The sequence below is a fragment of the Ranitomeya variabilis genome, chromosome 6 (genome assembly GCF_051348905.1).
Source record: "Ranitomeya variabilis isolate aRanVar5 chromosome 6, aRanVar5.hap1, whole genome shotgun sequence".
NCBI classification, from domain to species: Eukaryota; Metazoa; Chordata; class Amphibia; order Anura; family Dendrobatidae; genus Ranitomeya; species Ranitomeya variabilis.
Window position 1 is genome coordinate 365,912,675 of NC_135237.1, and position 21,681 is coordinate 365,934,355.

Sequence of the window (21,681 nt, forward strand, 5' to 3'; positions counted from 1 at the left end):
TATTACATGTGATACTACCCATGTAATTTATTACGCCCGATGTACGTGCTCTTTGGTATATGTAGGATTAACTTCCAGGGAACTTCGCGTCAGAACGCGTGAACACGTAAGGGATATTTTGGCAGCCATCAATGTGGAGGATGTTAGTACCCTGAAAACGTTGCCTAGACACTTTAGGGATAAACACAATTGTGACCCTAAATTCCTAAAAATAATTGGTATTGATAGGGTTCGACTGGGAATTAGGGGTGGGGATTATAAGCGCACCTTGGCCCAGAGAGAATGTAAATGGATCGCAACTCTTGGAACTATGGTCCCTGATGGGCTAAATGAACAACTGAGCTTTGCCTCATACCTATGATGTTGATTTAGCTTTTATATTTTGTGTGTCTATATTTTAATTCAATTTGTTTTTCCTTTTTTTAGTTTTATGTTTCAATATATATGATATATGGTTCCCCGACTAAGCTATCCTGATCCTTCATTATGTGGAGACATATATGATTTATGCCACATCATTTGAATAATGGACCTCTACCGGACATCCTAAATAAATCATTGGAATCACGCTAGACACAAGGGATTCCTTTTATGGGCTGGAGTCCTTTTTACTATGTCACTTTATTTATTATATTTGTATAATAATCACTATATTTACAACTTGGTTTAGTCTACGTTGTCAACGTTGCATTTTCTTTGGCGTACCTGGGCGGGGATTGTTTTGGCCCGTCATGTCCGGTGGTTGGCAAGTAGATGCGGGCTATTACGGCATATTCTGATGTGGCATGTGCGTATGTCGGCGATGTGTGTGGGCGGGAGTGTCATCTCGGTGCCCGTAGTGTGGCGCGCACTGGCAGCGGTTACCATGGCAATGACCGCGATCAGTGTGCGTCGCATTGGACGCTTAGTGGTGACGCTGCTTCCGGTCCTGCGTACTTCGCTTACATTAATTATGTCCACATTTTGGACAGATGTGCAGGGTACATATATATTGGAGTGACACACTATTGCGAGCATGGCCCCCTGAGGAAGCCCAAAGCGAAACGCGCGTTGGGGCTACGTTCAACCACGGATACGGACCTATTTGGGTAAGATACCACCACATTGATATATACTACACTGAGTTCATGTTACCTAGTTTAGGGCCACAGGTGTGGTGATTTATGCGGGTTTGACCCTTGATCTTTTTCTTAACCAGTGTTATGGGTGGTATGCACATTATATCATACTTATATGGTCCTATTCACACTATGTTATATGGTTGAATTTTGTCTGTGTCCTTCACATTTTAACTTGTTTGTCCATGGTACGGTTTTTTATTGATATTACTTGTATTTTGATGCTATGTACTTTTATATTTATTACTAATAAATATTAGACTTTATTTATTGGTGGCTTGGTACTCTTTTCCTTCTTGTGTCTATATCCTGTTTGGAGTATGTTCGGTGCCTGTTTTTGACAGGGTTGGTTGTATTAACCTTTCTGGGTATTTTATTCACCCTAATATATAGTAGGGTATGGAATAAATTCTTAAACTTTTATACAGTACCGTTCACTAAGCAAGTTCCGGTGACACCTATTCTAGAGTTCTTACAAAAAGGCCGAGAATTAGGGTTATCGGTAAACACCTTAAGAGTTCAGGTCTCAGCATTAGGAGCCCTATATGGATGCAATATACAGTAGCAGCTAATAGGTGGATCTCCGGATTTATAAAGTCTTGTGAACGTAGTAACCCGGTCCATATTCCCCGTCTACCTCCGTGGGATTTAAATCTAGTACTGGAAGCCTTAACCGGCTCCCCATTTGAGCCACTAGATTCCATACCTCTAAATGTCCTAACATATAAAGTAGCCCTATTGGTAGCCCTAACCTCAGCTAGAAGGGTTAGCGACATCCAGGCTCTATCAGTAGACCCACCTTTCTTACTACTATTTCAAGATCGAATAGTCCTAAAACCAGACCCCTCATACCTCCCTAAGGTGGCATCCACCTACCACAGATCACAGGAAATTTTTCTCCCTTCCTTTTTTGATTCCCCGGTAACTCCAGAACAACATAAGTTCCACACCTTAGATGTCAGAAGAGCCATCCTGACCTATATAGAAAGGTCTCAGACATGGAGGCAGAGTAGGGCTCTGTTTGTCTCCTTTCAGGGCCACAAGAAAGGACATGGGGTCACAAAAGCTACCATATCTCGGTGGATCAGAGAAGCTATCTGCTTGGCCTATGCATCAAAAGACGAGATTCCTCCAGTGGGTATAAAAGCACATTCAACACGAGCCATGGCTTCCTCCTGGGCGGAACAAGCAGATGTACCAATCCATTTAATATGTAATGCCGCAACCTGGTCTACACCTTCTACTTTTTACAACCATTATAGACTTGATCTATGTACATCTTCTGACCTGACCTTTGGTAGAGCTGTTCTTAGTACAGTAATCCCACCCAGATAATGACTCTCTGAAAATCTCTCATGTGGGGTGCTGTTGTGGCGAAGGGTAAAAAGCCGGATTACTTACCGGTAATGCTCTTTTAATGAGTCCACGACAGCACCCATTTACTACCCTCCCAAATTTTGCACAATTTCCTTCTTTTAAGCTCACAAATAATGGTTGTATAGAGTTTAAGACAATTTTAATTGCTGATTATGAGTTAATACTAAAACTTTGCGGTCCCCTTTATACTCTGAAAACTAAACTGAGGAGGAGAGGGGACTGCCTCCTGTTATTCTGTAGGTTTCCTGTTCCTATGGGCGGATCCCTCTCTCTCATGTGGGGTGCTGTCGTGGACTCATTAAAAGAGCATTACCGGTAAGTAATCCGGCTTTTCCCACATGTCTAATTTACATCAGCACAATTTTTAAAACATATTTTTGTTTTAGTCATAAGGATTAAAAGTTGATCAACGATATCTCATTTTTATAACAATTTGCAAAACCTTTTTTATTGGGGGGGACCACCTCATATTTGAAGTGACTTAGAAAGGCCTATGTGACAGAAAATACCCAAAAGTGACACCATTCTAAACTGCACCTCTCAAAGTGCTCAAAAGCACATGCATGAAGTTTATTAACCTTTCAGGTGCTTCACAGGAATTTTTGTAATATGGAAGGAAAAAAAAAACATTTACCTTTCTTTCACTAAAATTTTCCTAATTACTTTTGCAAGGTTAACAGGAGAAAATGGACCATAAAACTTGTGCAATTTCTTCTGAGCATGCCGATACCCCATATGTGGGGAAAATCTACTGTTTGGGCACACGGCAGGGCTCGGAAGGGAAGGAGCGCCATTTCACTTTTTAAATGTGAAATTTGGTGGCATAATTAGTGGACGCCATGTCATGTTTGGAGAGTCTCTGATGTGCCTAAACAGTGGAAACCCCCAACAAGTGACACCATTTTGGAAATTAGTCTCCTTAGGGAACTTATCTAGATGTGTATTGAGCACCTTTTCATGCAAAAATCTTTTTTAGCTCTAAATTTAGTATTTTAACAAGGGTAACAGGAGAAAATTAACCCCAAAATATGTATTCCATATGTCTTCAAACTGCTTTTGGGGCACATTGTAAAGCTCAGAAGGGAAGAAACACCATATTACAGTGCAGATTTGCTGCACTTGTTTGAGGGTGCCATGTTACATTGGCAGAGCCCCTGACAGCCCATATCATTTTCCACAACAGCAGCCCATATCATATGAATGCCCTTCTCGGTTTTGATACCACTATATCTGGGGGCATCCCAACACGGTCTTGCTGAAGAAAAATGACTGATATCACAGTGACAAGAGATAAATGCTGAATAAAGCTGGGAGTAAACTTATCTGATCCGGATACACCCCGGTCCTGATGAACCGCTGAGTGCGGGGAAACGCGTCGGGGTGTATCCGGATCAGATAAGTTTACTCCCAGCTTTATTCAGCATTTATCTGTTGTCACTGTGATATCAGTCATTGCGGCGTTTTTCTTCAGCAGGACCGTGTTGGGATGCCCCCAGATATAGTGGTATCAAAACCGAGAAGGGCATTCATATGATATGGGCTGCTGTTTTGGAAAATGATATGGGCTGTTAATGTGGAAATTTATATTGCATCATATATACCAATGTTGTGGAGAGTGCATGTATCTCTGTTGTTGGGAGTATTATCAAAGTCCTGATTACGGATATTTATTGCTGTTAGATTTTTTATATATATTTTTTTGCTATACGATATCCCTGCTGCATTAGGTCCACCGAGCGTGTTTATCTGAAAGACTCTCTTCATCCCTATTCTTTTTACATATTGATTTCCAACCTTATTGCAAGGGCTGTGATAGGGAAGATAGGGATAGACCACGGTGAGTGGGGGCGCCAAATTGCTCTTTAGGGTGCCAACCTCCACAGGTAGGTAGGCTATCAGTTAGGCCTATTGCAGGGAGCTGTAGGCAAATTTGGTGGTCATTTATACATGGTATTTACCTCTTTTTGTCTACACTGGGTAGGTGATTCTTTTAAATATTTAAATAAAATTTAGTTTTATTGGGAGTTTATGTTCACTAGATTCAATTTAATTCCCTTATATATTAATTTCTGTTTATGCATGGGATAAGGTCCCTAGGATTGATGGAGCTGTATCAAAGTCCTCAAAGAGGTCAGCCCTCTGGAGTATTTGGAGATCCGTTAGATAAAAAAGCTCATGGATATCTAAAGCACACGTGAGAAGCGGCAGCAGGGGGGTCTGAAGCTGATGATTGCCAGAACCTGCACCGCCCTTTTCCCTTTTGATTTGTCTGCAACTTGTGGAGGAACCACTCAGAGATAAAACCCCATGGGATAAGATTTTAGCAAACCTACCTTTGTTATAGGGAGCTGCAGCATTTTTGGCAAACACATCTGCAGACTCTGTGAGGCTAGTGGCTATGTCTGCTCGTTTGTCGAATGCAGCAAGACTAGCTTGATGGCACAAAGGCTGTCCGGGATATCTTCAATCTAAAAATAAACTATGCTCTATACCGTGTAATGGCCAAATTTTGTTTGGGAAGAAATTGGATGACATCTTAGAAAAGGCCGGTGACAAAAAGGGCTTGCCCAGGTTCACAAATGATACAAGGAAGACTTCCTTTCAGAGGATAAAATGTAATAGGGGACGTCCTCCTGGGGAGAGAAGGAAGTGGTCCCCCCCTAAGGTGTTTCAATTCTCCACAAATCTATCAGATGTGCTGTCATGGGTGAAGGGAAAACACCAAGGTTACTTACTGGTAGTTATGTTTTCCAGAACCCATGACAGCACCCGTATATTCCCCCCCTCCCCTTTCTCACCATATGGGTATGCACAATAGATTTTTTTATGTTGTGTCTGTTATGTATATATTTTTTTTAGGGGAGGTCCTCTTATGCTCTGTAACCCAACTGATGCTGGGGGAGGTGCTACCCTTTTATTTCAGTAGGTTTCCTGTGCTTGGTGGGCGTATCCCTCTCTCAGGTGTGCTGTCATGGGTTCTGGAAAAAATGTCTACTGGTAAGTAACCTTAGTTTAACTGACAAGCATGTTAATTATGGCAATATGAATAACATTTAGGCTCAAATTCATCATTTGCAGTATTTTTAAATACTTTTCCTTATTGTCTTGGCTTATTAGTTGCTGTTTTTCACTCCAGAAATTCTGTGGGTTTTTCAAATGTGGTGACTGTGTCAACTACAGATGGATGAATCCCTGTAAGTCCGTCTGTAGCACCTCCTCTGGCAAAAGATTCTACCAGCGGGATTTTTCCATCTGTAAAAGCACAGGCCTTATTTATGTGGCAACATATACATGTCCTATGAATTACATAGGCAAGACTGGTAGGCAGCTCAGGAGGAGGGTAGGCGAGCACATTGGGGATATCAGACACAAGCGGAACACCCCCCTAGCAAGACACATGAATGGGACGCATCAGGGTAACCTCAAAGAAGTATCTTTCTGCATCTTGGAGGTAGTAAAACCTAATCCAAGAGGGGGAAATCATGACAGACACTTCAAAAGGAATGTGAGTGGATCTTCCTAATGGCATCATTGCCCCCCTCAGGTCTCTAAACAGCCTATACTAATTTTGGAATTTGCATCCATGTTTCTTTATATCCCTAGTTCAGGGGATTCACTTATTGTGGTGATTATCCTTTTGATCTAGATGTACTTTCAGGTTTATACAATTGCTGTTGGATTATCAATTTAAAATCTATAATATAGACTATAATTATATACAGCTGGAGCTGTATCATATGTTTTTGCTGCGCTCAAGGGTGGAACGCACGTGGCTCCCACTAGCACCTTCCGGTCTACTATTAGGAGATCTGCTAAATACCTGGAAGTCATGTGGGACAGTCAGTGTCCAATAGAGGTCTGATCAGCGCCATTTTGAAGGAGTCCTGGGAAAACTATTAATCTATATTGGGTCCACGTTTTGAGGGACATTGGCCACTGTGCGTTTACCCTAATCTGTATCCCTGGTGACATTTTCTGTTTATCTAATTGGGGGAGTCACCATTATGTCTTGCCATATGTATATAAAGCACAAGGGGCTTGCTCTGGCACCATGCAATATCTATCTATCTAACCTCCTGATGAGCCGTGTGGTGAAACGCGTAGAGGTCACATCACATCTGAATGATAAGTACCCCCCTCTGACTGCCTTTTTTGCTATCATATCTTATATGCTGTCTTGACTTTTATCTTTAAAACAATATCTGATTAACAATGCTGCAATGTATTTTTCTACTAGCATCAAGCTATCCTCACTCTCCACTTACCAACATCGATCCCTGGTATTAGTGGTTATCAGGGCTTCCCAGGGTCAGCCACTGTGGAGCGGGGACGCCATATCCGCTGACAAGTAGCGTTGCCAACCTACGCTGTATAGGCAGGGTTCAGCGTAGGTACAGTTCAGAGGGGTTTTATCTATCACACACTTGTTTATATCATCTTTTACAATCAGGCATGGTGAGTCACTGACTTGATATACACCTGCATTTCCTTTTTCTGACTGTCACTATATAATACTGTCCTTAAATGGTATGAAAGCTGATAGATCATCACTTGTTACTAGGGCATTACAGGGCAGTAGGGACAGTCATCGATGAGCAGGGGCGCCATTCTCGTATAGGTTGTTCATAGGGTGGCAACCTCCGCAGGTAGGCAGGTGTTCAGGTCAGGGTGTATCTATAGAGTGAACGTAACGTGCACTTTTTAGTATGGGGTTTGTTCATGTTGTTTGTTCCTTTTTAAAAGTAAATACAGTTATATGAAAAAGTTTGGGCACCCCTATTAATCTTAAGCTTAATGTTTTATAAAAATTGTTTTTTTTTTTTGCAACAGCTATTTCAGTTTCATATATCTAATAACTGTTGGACACAGTAATGTTTCTGCCTTGAAATGAGGTTTATTGTACTAACAGAAAATGTGCAATCTGCATTCAAACAAAATTTGACAGGTGCATAAGTATGGGCACCCTTATCATTTTCTTGTTTTAAATACTCCTACCTACTTTTTACTGACTTACTAAAGCACTTTTTTTTGTTTTGTAACTTCATTGAGCTTTGAACTTTATAGCCAGGTGTATGCAATCATGAGAAAAGCTACTTAAAGTGGCCACTTGCAAGTTGTTCTCCTGTTTGAATCTCCTCTGAAGAGTGGCTTCATGGGCTCCTCAAAACAACTGTCAAATGATCTGAAAACAAAGATTATTCAACATAGTTGTTCAGGGGAAGGATACAAAAAGCTGTCTAAGAGATTTAACCTGTCAATTTCCACTGTGAGGAACATAGTAAGGAAATAGAAGAACACAGGTACAGTTCTTGTTAAGGCCAGAAGTGGCAGGCCAAGAAAAACATCAGAAAGGCAGAGAAGAAGAATGGTGAGATCAGTCAAGGACAATCCTCAGACCACCTCCAGAGAGCTGCAGCATCAACTTGCTGCAGATGGTGTCACTGTGCATCGGTCAACTATACAATGCACTTTGCACAAGGAGAAGCTGTATGGGAGAGTAATGCGAAAGAAGCCGTTTCTGCAAGCATGCCACAAACAGTCGGCTGAGGTATGCAAAAGCACATTTGGAGAAGCCAATTTCTTTTTGGAAGAAGGTCCTGTGGACTGATGAAACCAAGATTGAGTTGTTTGGTCATACAAAAAGGTGTTATGCATGGCAGCAAAAAAACACAGCATTCCAAGAAAACACTTGCTACCCACAGTAAAATTTGGTGGAGGTTCCATCATGCTTTGGGGCTATGTGGCCAATGCCGGCACCGGGAATCTTGTTAAAGTTGAGGGACGCATGGATTCCTCTCAGTATCAGCAGATTCTTGACAATAATGTTCATGAATCAGTGACAAAGTTGAAGTTACGCAGGGGATAGATCTTTCAGCAAGACAATGATCCAAAACACCGCTCCAAATCTACTCAGGCATTCATGCAGAGGAACAATTACACTGTTCTGGAATAGCCATCCCAGTCCCCAGACCTGAATATCATTGAACATCTGTGGGATCATTTGAAGAGGGCTGTCCATGCTCGGCGACCATCAAACTTAACTGAACTGGAATTGTTTTGTAAAGAGGAATGGTCAAAAATACCTTCATCCAGGATCTCATTAAAAGCTACAGGAAGTGACTAGAGGCTGTTATTTTTGCAAAAGTAGGATCTACTAAATATTAATGTCACTTTTCTGGTGAGGTGCCCATACTTATGCACCTGTCAAATTTTGTTTGAATGCAGATTGCACATTTTCTGTTAGTACAATAAACCTCATTTCAAGGCAGAAACATTACTGTGTCCAACAGTTATTAGATATATGAAACTGAAATAGCTGTTAAAAAAAAAACAATTTTTATAAAACATTAAGCTTAAGATTAATAGGGGTGCCCAAACTTTTTCATATAACTGTAATTGAAAGTTATATTTTATATCAGTCCATTATTGGGGTTCCTTTATGTTAGCCGTACACTAATGAACCTTCCTACAAATAGACTTTTGTGAATTGTCTAAAAACCTGGTTGGAGATTTCCTTTAAGCATTGCTGTAAAGGTGGAACACAACTAAGGTATGGATGTTTGCGGCAGTGTACCATCACTGCTTGTATCTGTGCATTAAACATAGTGGAGCACTTCAGATTTGTGGCCAATTTAAAAAAGAAAATCAGATCCATATCCGATTCAACGGTTATTATCGAATTAGTCATGTTTTGCTCAAAACTGATGTCTTTAAAGCATGAACATTGATGTTGTAGACCAGCCCCTCAAAGATGGTTTGAAAGAATGGACACAAACCTTGCTAGTAGACAAGCACAAGACCAAATTGACTCCTTATGAGGTTCATGTGCCAGAACAGAAACCGGGCTGGGGGTGCCTTTCTTGTGCCGGGTCCGGAACTGACGGGGCTGTCTCCTCTGTTGTCTGGGGAAAGGTTTAGGCAACTGGAACCCCTGGCTGACAGGGGGCATGGCTAAGCGTGACCAGGGGCAGTGTGCGGGAACAGGCAGAGTTGGCGGGAAGATGCAGCACGCGGCTGAGTAGAGAGATCTCCTGCTTCACGGTCCGTTAGCAGCAGATATGCGCGCCCAGCCATGAGAGAAACCTACCACAGAGACTCTGACAAGAAGCCTGCCATGTGCAGGTTGGCCCCCAGACATCGTGGTGCCAATCGTTCTATAACGGTCAGTGCTGTGCGTGTGACGCCTAACAGAGACTCTGACGAGAAGCCCGCTGTATGTAGGTTGTCTCCCAGACATCGCGGTGCCAATTGCAGTCTTGCAGCGCTGGAGTCCTGGGTTCAAATCCCACCAAGGACAACATCTGCAAGGAGTTTGTATGTTCTCCCCGTGTTTGCGTGGGTTTCCTCCGGGTACTCCAGTTTCCTCCCACACTCCAAAGACATACTGATAGGTAATTTAGATTGTCATCCCTATCAGGGACAGTGATGATAATGTGTCCAAACTGTAAAGCGCTGTGGAATATGTTAACGCCATATAAAAATAAAGATTATTATTATTATTATTATTTGCTCTATAACGGTCAGTGCTGCTCGTGTGCTGCCTGACAGAGACTGAGACGTGGACCGCTTCCTGAATCCCCGGTGCATAGTCATCGAGCTTCGCTTAATTTTGACACGACTGTGGCCTATACATTGCCGGCCACTGGAGTCTCCTTGCTTAGGACTCCACGGGACGTTTCAAAGACTCAACGTTGCCAGCCGGGAATGTATCATCGCCTTCTTCAGTACCACACCGGATGCACGTCGTGCCAATGGCTGTTGGCGCCATTATCTACTCTGGGACCGTTTCTGTCAGGAAGATGCCCGATGGATAAGTAACTTCTTTGAGAATTACTTTCTTTGTTATTCCTGCGTTGATTCTCCTTTAACCAAACTCCTGTATTCCCTATTCTGCCTGCATTTTACCTCACGTTTTTCCTATCTCCCTGCGTGGAGTAACTTCCTGTTTTATTAAAACCTGTTAACCCTTGATCTGCCTCCTGTCTGTCACTGCATCTGCCAGCCTGCTCACACATGATTAATGTGGTTTTCCAATTTTTTTTTTTTTTAATGAACCCATGGTCATTGCTAAACAAAAAAATAAACGCTCATCTACCAGACTCAGACTTTTTCATACCGCTGCATGTGTTCTCTACGCCAATGTCCCCTTTTGAAAGAGAAAGCTAGTACTCAATTGAGGGACAATGAGCACCATTTCTGTTAAATAGCGAGGGACTGGGAAGGTTTTTTTTATATATATACACTCACTGGCCACTTTATTAGGTACACCTGTCCAACTTCTTGTTAACACTTAATTTCTAATCAGCCAATCACATGGCGGCAACTCAGTGCATTTAGGCATGTAGACATGGTCAAGACAATCTCCTGCAGTTCAAACCGAGCATCAGTATGGGGAAGAAAGGTGATTTGAGTGCCTTTGAACGTGGCATGGTTGTTGGTGCCAGAAGGGCTGGTCTGAGTATTTCAGAAACTGCTGATCTACTGGGATTTTCACGCACAACCATCTCTAGGGTTTACAGAGAATGGTCCGAAAAAGAAAAAAAATCCAGTGAGCGGCAGTTCTGTGGGCGGAAATGCCTTGTTGATGCCAGAGGTCAGAGGAGAATGGGCAGACTGGTTCGAGCTGATAGAAAGGCAACAGTGACTCAAATCGCCACCCGTTACAACCAAGGTAGGCCTAAGAGCATCTCTGAACGCACAGTGCATCGAACTTTGAGGCAGATGGGCTACAGCAGCAGAAGACCACACCGGGTACCACTCCTTTCAGCTAAGAACAGGAAACTGAGGCTACAATTTGTACAAGCTCATCGAAATTGGACAGTAGAAGATTGGAAAAACGTTGCTTGGTCTGATGAGTCTCGATTTCTGCTGCGACATTCGGATGGTAGGGTCAGAATTTGGCGTAAACAACATGAAAGCATGGATCCATCCTGCCTTGTATGGAGCATCTTTGGGATGTGCAGCCGACAAATCTGCGGCAACTGTGTGATGCCATCATGTCAATATGGACCAAAATCTCTGAGGAATGCTTCCAGCACCTTGTTGAATCTATGCCACGAAGAATTGAGGCAGTTCTGAAGGCAAAAGGGGGTCCAACCCGTTACTAGCATGGTGTACCTAATAAAGTGGCCGGTGAGTGTATTTTAGACTACTATGGATCATGGGCCCTTCTTTTTTTTTTTTTTTTTTTTTAAATGGTCAACTCATTCTGTGGTCTGCTATGCAGTCTGATGATGAGGTAAAAGCCAAACAAATCAAGGTTTTTTATTTAACCCTATTTAAAATTATTTTCAGTCAAAAATTAATTACTTTTAACAACAAAATATGTCCTCCCCAAAGATGTCCATATCTTATAGGCTGGGTTTACATGGTGACCAAAGTTAGTTAGTTTTCACTGCTACATCTCACTTCAATACAAGTGTATGGGTAAGCTCCGTGTGATTCACAACCTCTTTACCTTTCGCAATTTTTCCTTCCTGGACCTCATTGAAACATGGCTGACATCCATCCTGTCTCCCCTGCTGCACTGAGTTACAGAGGCCTCCACTTCACTCATACTCCTCACCCTGGCTACAGACATGGTGGAGGAGTTGGTCTTCTCCTTTCTACCAACTGCACCTTCAACACATCCAACCTCTACCCTCCCTTATCCTCCCTTCTTTTTAAGTCCACTGTGTCTGTATCTTTTTTTCCCTCCAACCTCCAACTGGCCATCATATACCAACCTCCAGGCCCAGCCACTGCCTTTATTGACTAATTCTCCACCTGGCTTCTTCACTTTCTATCTGCTGACATTTCCACCATCATCATGGGTGACTTTAACATCACCACTGACACCTACCAATCAGCAACCCCCAAACTCCTGTCGCTTACTTCATCTTTTGGACTTACTCATTGGTCCTCCTCAGCCACCCACATAGACGGACATACATTAGACCTTATCTTCACCCATCTCTGCTTCCTATCTAACCTCACAACCTCCCCTCTTCCCCTATTTGACCACCATCTACTCATGTTCTCATCACTGATCTCCTCACCTCTCACTCAGTAACTAGCGTACCCCTGCAGAAACCTCGCACATCTAGACACACACACTATCTGACTCTATTCTACCACTAGTATCCATATCTTCACTGTCACTGCTTTCTACAATGCCACTCTCGCATCAGCTATTGACACGCTTGCCCCTCTTGTGCATGGCAGAGTGCGATAAATCAATAGACAATTAGCAGCACACCACAAACCAGACACAAAACATTGCTATTATTTTTATAAGTGGCAGCCAAGCTCCTAATTCCCCCAAAGTGGTGTACACAAAATTGTCCGAACACTTAGGAGTGGGTCCATAAGGTTGATCAGCTTTATTACATTGAAGAGGTGGCTGCCTATGCTCACCACTCACATCATAAATTTAGTAGAATCTGGACCCCATGGATAATATACCGGAAATCAAAGAAATATTTAGATTTAGTAGTGAGACAGCCCTCCACTCTCACATAATTACATCTAAAGACCATTCTATAACCACAATTTTTTTTTTTACTAGGCCTCTTCAGAGATTAGTAAAGATCTTACTGCGACCCGCCAATCCCCCCCCCCCATCCACCTTCTCCTGGATGGTTACCTAAATCACATTCCTTTTCTTCTCTTTTTTCTTATTTCATTTCCTTCTATGTATATGTTAAATATGTTTGAAGAATGACAATACATGCTTATTACTACGCCAACGTTTGCAGTGTATGTGGAATAGGTATGGGCCACTTGAACTCAAAGTTACCTACTTCATCGAAGCAGGATGGAACTGTTAGGGTATGTGCACACATCCAGATTTCTTGCAGAAATTTCCTGAAGAAAACCAGAAATTTTCTGCAAGAAATCCGCATTTTTTTTTTGCATTTTTTTCCCGTTTTTTTCGCGTTTTTTTAGCATTCTGCAAGCGTAATTAGCTTGCAGAATGCTAAAGTTTTCCAAGCGATCTGTAGCATCGCTTGGAAAACTGACTGACAAGTTGGTCACACTTGTCAAACATACTGTTTGGCAAGTGTGACCAACTTGTTACTATAGATGCTGCTTATGCAGCATCTATAGTAAAAGATAGAATGTTTAAAAATAATAAAAAAAATAAAAAATGGTTATACTCACCCAGACGATCTCCTCAGCGGCGTCCGTTCCTATAGATGCCGGTGTGGTTCAGGACCTGTGATGACGTCGCGGCTTGTGATTGGTCGCGTGAGTCACATGAGCGGTCACGCGACCAATCACAAGACAGTGACGTCATCACAGGTCCTGAACCACACCATCTATAGGAACCGAAGAGAGAGCATGCACCGGAGAGGCGGGAACACTTCGGGGGCCATCAGAGGGTGAGTATAGGACTATTTTTTATTTTAATTCTTTTTTTTTTTTTTACCAATTATATGGTGCCCAGTCCGTGGAGGAGAGTCTCCTCTCCTCCACCCTGGGTACCAACCACACATAATCTGCTTACTTCCCGCATGGTGGGCACAGCCCTGTGCGGGAAGTAAGCAGATCAATGCACTCCTAGGTGTGCGGAATCCCCGCAATTCCGCATTTTTAATGAACATGTTGCTTTTTTTTCCGCGATGCGATTTTTTTCGCGGAAAAAATCGCAACATTTGCACAAAAAATGCGGAATACCCTGTAAATAATAGGAGGCATATGTAAGCGTTTTTTTCGCGTTTTTATCACGTTTTTATAGCGAACAAAACGCGAAAAAAACACGAAAAATCCTGAACGTGTGCACATGGCCTTAGGCTATGTTGAAGCGGATGGAGGTACCGGATATCTACTGTCTGAGGAACTGACTACCCATGCCTCTTAAGACTGAGATAAGCAAATGACTACTGGCGTTGTTTACTATGAAGCACATCAGTGCACTATACCCTCATATTTAGGTGGGGACACTTATCTTATCAGACGAATGTTTCAACTAATGGCATGTTATGCCAACTCATATGTTGTCTTGACTGTATTGTCTTACTTACCGTACTTTAAAACTAATAAAAAGATGATTAAAATAAATAATAGACAATCTTGGCACAATAACCTCACTAAAAAGCTTCAGAAAGTGTCTAGGGTTGCGGAGCAGCGTTGGAAGAAAACACATTCGCAAGATGACTTCACCACATTCAAACAAGCAATACTCGCATTCAAAATCAGACCTCACCACTGATAAACAGACCTAATACACAACCCTCCTATCTTCCTTATCCTACAACCCCAAACACTTATTCAAAACTTTTAACTTCCTCCATTGCCCCCTCCAACCTCCCTAATCTCTGTTGAGGACTTTGCCACACACTTCAAAAATAAGATCAACCATACAAGGCAAGTCTATATTGTTTAACCACCACAACCCCTTTGCATACCAGACAAATGCCCTAACCCCATAACTTCCCTCTCCAACATCACTGAAGGAAAGCTTACTTGTCTCCTCTCCAAATCACACCTCACCACTTGTGCATTTGACACCATCCCATTTCCTCTGTGGACAAATCTGATCTCATTATCTTTCCTCTCTCTCACATATCTTCCATACCTGATCTATCTAACACAATAAATGATATCACGCTTTCCTCTGTACCGGACATCCGCTGCCTCAGAGTAACCCTTGGCTCTGCGTTGTCATTCAAACAGCACATCCAAGCTCTCAACACCTCCTGTTGCCTCCAGCTCAAAAATATTTCCAGAATCCATCCTTTTCTCAACCCTAACTCTGCCAAAATGCTTGTGCATGCCCTCATAACCCCTCCTCATGTACAGAATCATGGAATCAATGGTACTATATAGATAATAATAATTACGGTATTTCAACACCGAGGCTACTGCGACAAGGAAGTCACAAAAAATATGAGGCAATTAGTATAGCGATTTTTTTTTTTTCACGCAGTCACAATGAGACCCCATTCACTTGTAATGTGCTGCGATGTAGCAGTGACATGGTGAACTTTGGTCGCATGACAGTCCACGTGTAGCCCCAGCCTTAATTCTTATGCACATATAAACTTTTAAATAACATAATACGTTCTCATTATCCTTTTTCCATATCCTTTGGATTAGTTAATTTCTTGAATTTGAGAAGGTTGCAGTGGAGCATTTGCCTCCATCAGAACGGTGGCTGCACACTTGATTCATAAGTATGAGAAGATAAACTGTTCATGGATGCATCTATCTGCTGTTTTCTTGGTGATGGACACTGACCTTTTAGTTTAGGTTTGTAGCTAAACATTTGCCATGTAGGTAAATATTGATTAGGATAAACCAAAGTTCTTTGTTTAGTGCAGGCGTCCTTAGGTTGATAAGTGATGTGTGAGATTTGTCATTGGTTTTATATTGTGAAGAGTTGTATTCCTGGAAACAATGCTATTGGTGTAGTGTATATCACAAAGTATAGACTGATAGTTACTGAGGCATTAAACTGCTGTAAAGTCTACCTGGCCTTCATGACATGAAATGGAGAAAAATCTTACACGAGTCATATAGACATTGCTTCAGAGGAGCAGGGTACATCACAATACAGTATCTAAGAGCTTTGATATATATTTAACCGAAGCTAATAGCAGGCCTGGGAAAATGGAAATAACTAGAGTTAAACAGGCATTTCATTTATCTAATGGAGGCATTTGCAGTTGGACTTTGAACATACATATAATGAGAAGTGGTGACGGGATTCCTCAAGATTCATGACGTATGCATCCTAGGGTCCAGGAAGTGTCTCTTATCCAGGAGAAGATGGGATATTGCTAGCAAAGTATAGCTAAGGACTTTGGTAACTCCTGTTTCAGGCCTGGATTTTATATGATGACAGGCAGGTTTTGATTACGAGCTTGGTCTGGTTTTCTCTGTAGCCTTTAGTCAGACCAGATGTTAGCCTGATGAATTACTGGGTTTAGAAAGATGTGCAATGGTTAGGGGGGAGGAAAAATGAAGTTACAGGAGGTGTTTTGACTGCTGATTTTCAGTTAGTGCTATATTGGTATGAAGTAACACTAGAGTTGGTGCGAATAGGATTGCAGGACCCAGTCCATTGGCGACGTCATTAATCTGTGGCCATTGGCAATCACTGAAATTTGTGTCTAATTGATGGCATCTACAGCTCTGCTTTTGGTTAGCCGGTCTAGCTTTATGTCATTGTTGCAATGTGACGCAGCATACTTTTTTAAATTTCTTTTTGGGAATTTGGTAGGCCATTTGTTTACTCATGGTAGTCAAACACCTCTGTTGCAGGATCTGGGTGGAGGCGCTAATAGTTTTTACTACCTGACTTCTGCTGAACAAATGAATACCTAATATAAAATTAGATGGTTAGTCTTAGGGTATGTATTGGGGGTTTGGGGTGTCCAGATAGAGGGTGCACCTCAGGTGGCAGGCTTGCCGTGTCTTTTCAGGACAGCTCACCCATCTTTGGTCCTCATCTGGTAAACAACTATCATCTGTACCACTAAGTACCAACTAGCATGTGGCAGTTAGTACACCCTAGAACACTGCCTCGGCAGACGGGCCAAACTAGGTGAGCGTTCTGAGTCCCAAGGTGACTTAAGGGTTTGCCTTCCTGTGCAAGTGAAAACTGAATTCGGTGGACAGTGCAGAAGAAACCGTCTATGATTGGACAGAAAAGTGATTCCCCGCAAAGCGTTATGCAGAGCTGAGAGGGCGCAGCGAGGCATATATCGGATGCGTCTGGCCATCCATTCCATCCTGACCAATCTCAAGTCTTCTCGACTAGCTTTTGCCAGTGAGACTTGATAGATACAGATGAGAGATTCACTTTAATCCAAGTTAAGCGCAAGTTATGACATTAATCACCGCTCTCTAAACTCCGATGGAAATGAGGGAGCGGTGACGCTGCAGGTGTAGAATAACAGGAAACTATAGTTGCGAATCTGCACACATGCGGTGCAGGGAATATGGTCCCTCCCCATTTGACCAAAGCAGCAGTGGAGTTGAGCAGCCCACTGTGTGTCTCAGCAGCCCTTTTTAGGATCCCTGTGCTCACTTTCATTGGGAAAGGGGCAAGAAAAAGGTGACAAACATTGCTTCATCTTGTTTTGTTCAGCCTACTGCAGATTGTGTTTCGAACCCTATGAGCGATACCCACCAAGAAGAAAATGATGGTACCAGGTACGGACTGGGGCTGAAATTCAGTCCTGGCATTTGAAATCACACAGGCCCATGTTTTCCTGTCCCCATGAACTAGATGGGATACAGCATGTTACTAAGATTATCCTGGATGGAGGAAAGGAAGATATTCTACAAGACCAATATTTCGAATGATACCCGTGGCCTGCTGGGGTAAGTGATGGAGTCAGCAACTTTGTTCTTCATCACAACTCTTAAGGGTATGGATATCTTAAGAACACAGATTCTGTTAACAACGTAGCAGACAAGGCAGCCCATGACCAGACAGGCCCTTCTGGCATTTGCCAGAATTGCCAGTCTGGCCCTGGATGGTACTCATCTTTGGCACATGGAACTTGAGAACTCTACTAGATACTATCAAGGCAGACAGAGCAGAGAGAACATCACTGGTTGCTACGCAGCTAGTCCACTACATCGTGGACATAGCAGCTCTCAGCAAAATGCGCTTAGCAGTTGAGAGCCAACTGACAGAGCATAGTGGTGGATACACGTTTCTGAAGTGTTCAAAGCAGCATTGAACGATGAGTAGCAGGTGTGGAATTTGCTGTCAAATCTCACCTCGTCCGTAAACTTACCAAACCTCCAAATGGCGTTAACAAGCAACTTGAATACACTTCAGCTCCACTTGCAAAAAACAAGCGTGCTACGCTGATTAGTGTCTGTGCTCCCACCATGACCAATCCAGATGACATTAAGAATAAGTTCTATGATGAACTTGACACACTTACCTCAGCAATCCTATAATCAGACAAGCTCATTATACTCAGAGATTTTAATGCCAGAGTAGGAAGGAAAAGACTACCAAAACTGGGATGGAGTCATTGGGAGACACGTCATTGGCAAGTGTAACAGTAATGGCCTTCTGCTCATCAAGACGTATGCCACACATGACCCAGTCACTAACACCCTCTTCCATCTACCCACTAGCAAGAAAAAATCTTGGATGCACACACGCTTGAGGCACTAGCATCTCATTAATTATTCCTGCTGAGGTATACAAAGCAGGCCGTCCTGTCCTGATGCAAATAATGAATGAACTATTCCAATTCATAAGATAAAAAAGAACAGGTTCTGCAAAAGCTGAAAGATGCCAGCAAAATCCACATCTATAAAAGAAAAAGCAACCACCATTCTCACGACAGTCATCAAGGGAGGGTTTTTCTGGGGCACCGGGATACCGGAGGATCCTCCGGTGGGCCCGCCTCCAGGCCCAACTCCTGTCTCCTTAATTCATGCAGCTGTGCCTACCCTGCAAGCTAATAGCGTTACACACTTTATTCTATAGCCGGCACCGATGGGCAGGCTGCATAAGTGATGTGAAGTGCAGCGGCAGTGCCTTCACATCACCTGCTGTTAGGCTATGTGCACACGTTCAGGATTTCTTGCAGAAATTTCCTGTGCAAAACCGGACATTGTCTGAAAGAAATCCGCATGCGTTTTTACCGCGATTTTACCGCGTTTTTGGTGCGGGTTTTTTTGCAGATTTTTCCGGAGGTTCCCAATGCAATAATATAGTGGGAAATCCGCAAAAAATCTGCAAAATTAATGAACATGCTGCATTTTTTACCGCGATGTGTTTTTTCACGGAAAAAAACGCGTCATGTGCACAAAAATTGCGGAATGTATTCTAAATGATGGGATGCATAATGTATGTGTTTTTTTCGCGTTTTTATAGCGTTTTTATAACGAAAAAAATGCAAAAAATCTGCAACGTGTGCACACAGCCTTACTGTTGGCTTCTATTGAAGAGCGGTGCGTGCCAACCCTCACCTCAGGCTGCACAGTCACAGGCACAGCTGACTGTGCGAAGCTAAATCTGAGAGTTGGCACGCACACCACAGTCACCTACAAACCACAATCACCTGTTTCCTGCGCTGAGTCCCCAGCTCCTCTTCTACAACACCCTGGACAGCTGTAATCTAAAGCTGATTGGCTGCAATACAGCCAATCAGCATTAGTTTTCTTTGTGTGACCTCACAGCACAGCTAAGGCAAGGAGCTGTGCTGTGATAGGTTGGCTGTCCTGCCCAAGCAGCACAGCAGTATTGTATAGAGGAGCAGAGGGACCACGTTGATGGCTGCAATGTGAGTGTAAGTACATAAAATATATGATGCCTGCAGCCTGACTAGTTCTCTAGCCACTGAGGCATTTAGGGAAGGGGGCCCCCATGCAATCTAAAGATGACACGGGAGGGGGCCCACATTAAATTTCTAATTTCCTGTGGGCCCCCTCCTCCCCTGTTTCACCTCTAATTTCCTGTGCGCCCCCTTCTCAATCACCTCTATTTTACTGTGGCCCCTTTACCCCCTCTGAGCAGGCACATAGGGAATTAAGTGACACCATGGGGAGGGGGCACACAGGAAATTAGGTGACACCATGGGGGGGCCACAGGAAATTAGAGGTGAAACAGTAGGGGGAGGGGCCCACAGGAAATTAGGTGACACCATGGGGGAGGGGGCGAATAGGAAATTTGGTGACACCATGGGGGAAGGGGCCCACAAGACATTAGAGGTGAAACAGCGAGGAAGGGGCCCACGGCAAATTAGAGGTGAAAGTGGAGGGACTGGGCCCACAGGAAATTAGGTGACACAGTGGGGGAGGTGCCCCTCTGGTATTTAACCCCTTTACGAACACTGCCTTACATGTATGGCACAGGTTAAATACCACTGTCCATCTCTGATGGGAGCATTTAACACAAGCCGACATGCATGCGAATCATTCTCTCGCCTATCAGCGCCTCACAATCACATCACGGCCATGCCAATGGTCATGTTATCAAGACAGCCGGGGGGGTCTACTGATGATTCCTGTACCTGTCATTACAGAGCTCTTTTGAAACCCTTCCTGCGGCCAGGCTTCAAAGGAGACCATTATTTCTGCTATATGCAGCAATGTGTTTCATGTGATGTAGTATATAGAGGATGTTCGCTGTGTAGTGTAGTATATAGAGGATGTCTTGTGTGGTGTAGTATACAGTATAGAGGATCTGTCCTGCGCGGTGTAGTATGTAGTGGATCCGTAAGCTCTTCTGTGTGGTGTGGTATATAAAGGATCTGTCAGCTCTCTGGTCTGGTGTGGTATATAGAGGATCTGTCAATTCTGTGTGGTGTAGTATATAGAGGATCTCTCAGCTCTCCTGTCTGGTGTAGTATTTAAAGGATCTGTCGGCTCTCCTGTGTGGTGTAGTATATAGAGGATCTGTCACCTCCCCTGTGCGGTGTAGTATATAGAGGACCTGTCAGCTCTCCTGTGTCATGTAGTATATAGAGGATCTGTCAGCTCTCCTGTGTGGTGTAGTATTTAGAGAATCTGTCAGCTCTCCTGTGTGGTGCAGTATATAGAGGATCTGTCAGCTCTCCTGTATGGTGTAGTATATAGAGGATCTGTCAGCTCTCCTGTGTGGTGCAATATATAGAAGATCTGTCAGCTCTCCTGTGTAGTGTGGTATATAGAGGATCTGTCAGCTCCCCTGTGTGGTGTAGTATATAGAGGATCTGTCAGCTCTCCTGTATGGTGTAGTATATAGTGGATCTGTCAGCTCTCCTGTGTGGTGTAGTATATAGAGGATCTGTCGGCTCTCCTGTGTGGTGTAGTATATAGTGGATCTGTCAGCTCTCCTGTGTGGTGTAGTATATAGTGGATCTGTCAGCTCCCCTGTGTGGTGTAGTATATAGAGGATCTGTCGGCTCTCCTGTGTGGTGTAGTATATAGTGGATCTGTCAGCTCTCCTGTGTGGTGTAGTATATAGAGGATCTGTCAGCTCTCCTGTGGTGTAGTATTTAGAGAATCTGTCAGCTCTCCTGTGTGGTGCAGTATATAGAGGATCTGTCAGCTCTCCTGTTTGGTGTAGTATATAGAGGATCTGTCAGCTCTCCTGTGTGGTGCAATATATAGAAGATCTGTCAGCTCTCCTGTGTAGTGTGGTATATAGAGGATCTGTCAGCTCCCCTGTGTGGTGTAGTATATAGAGGATCTGTCAGCTCTCCTGTATGGTGTAGTATATAGAGGAGCTGTCAGATCTCCTTTG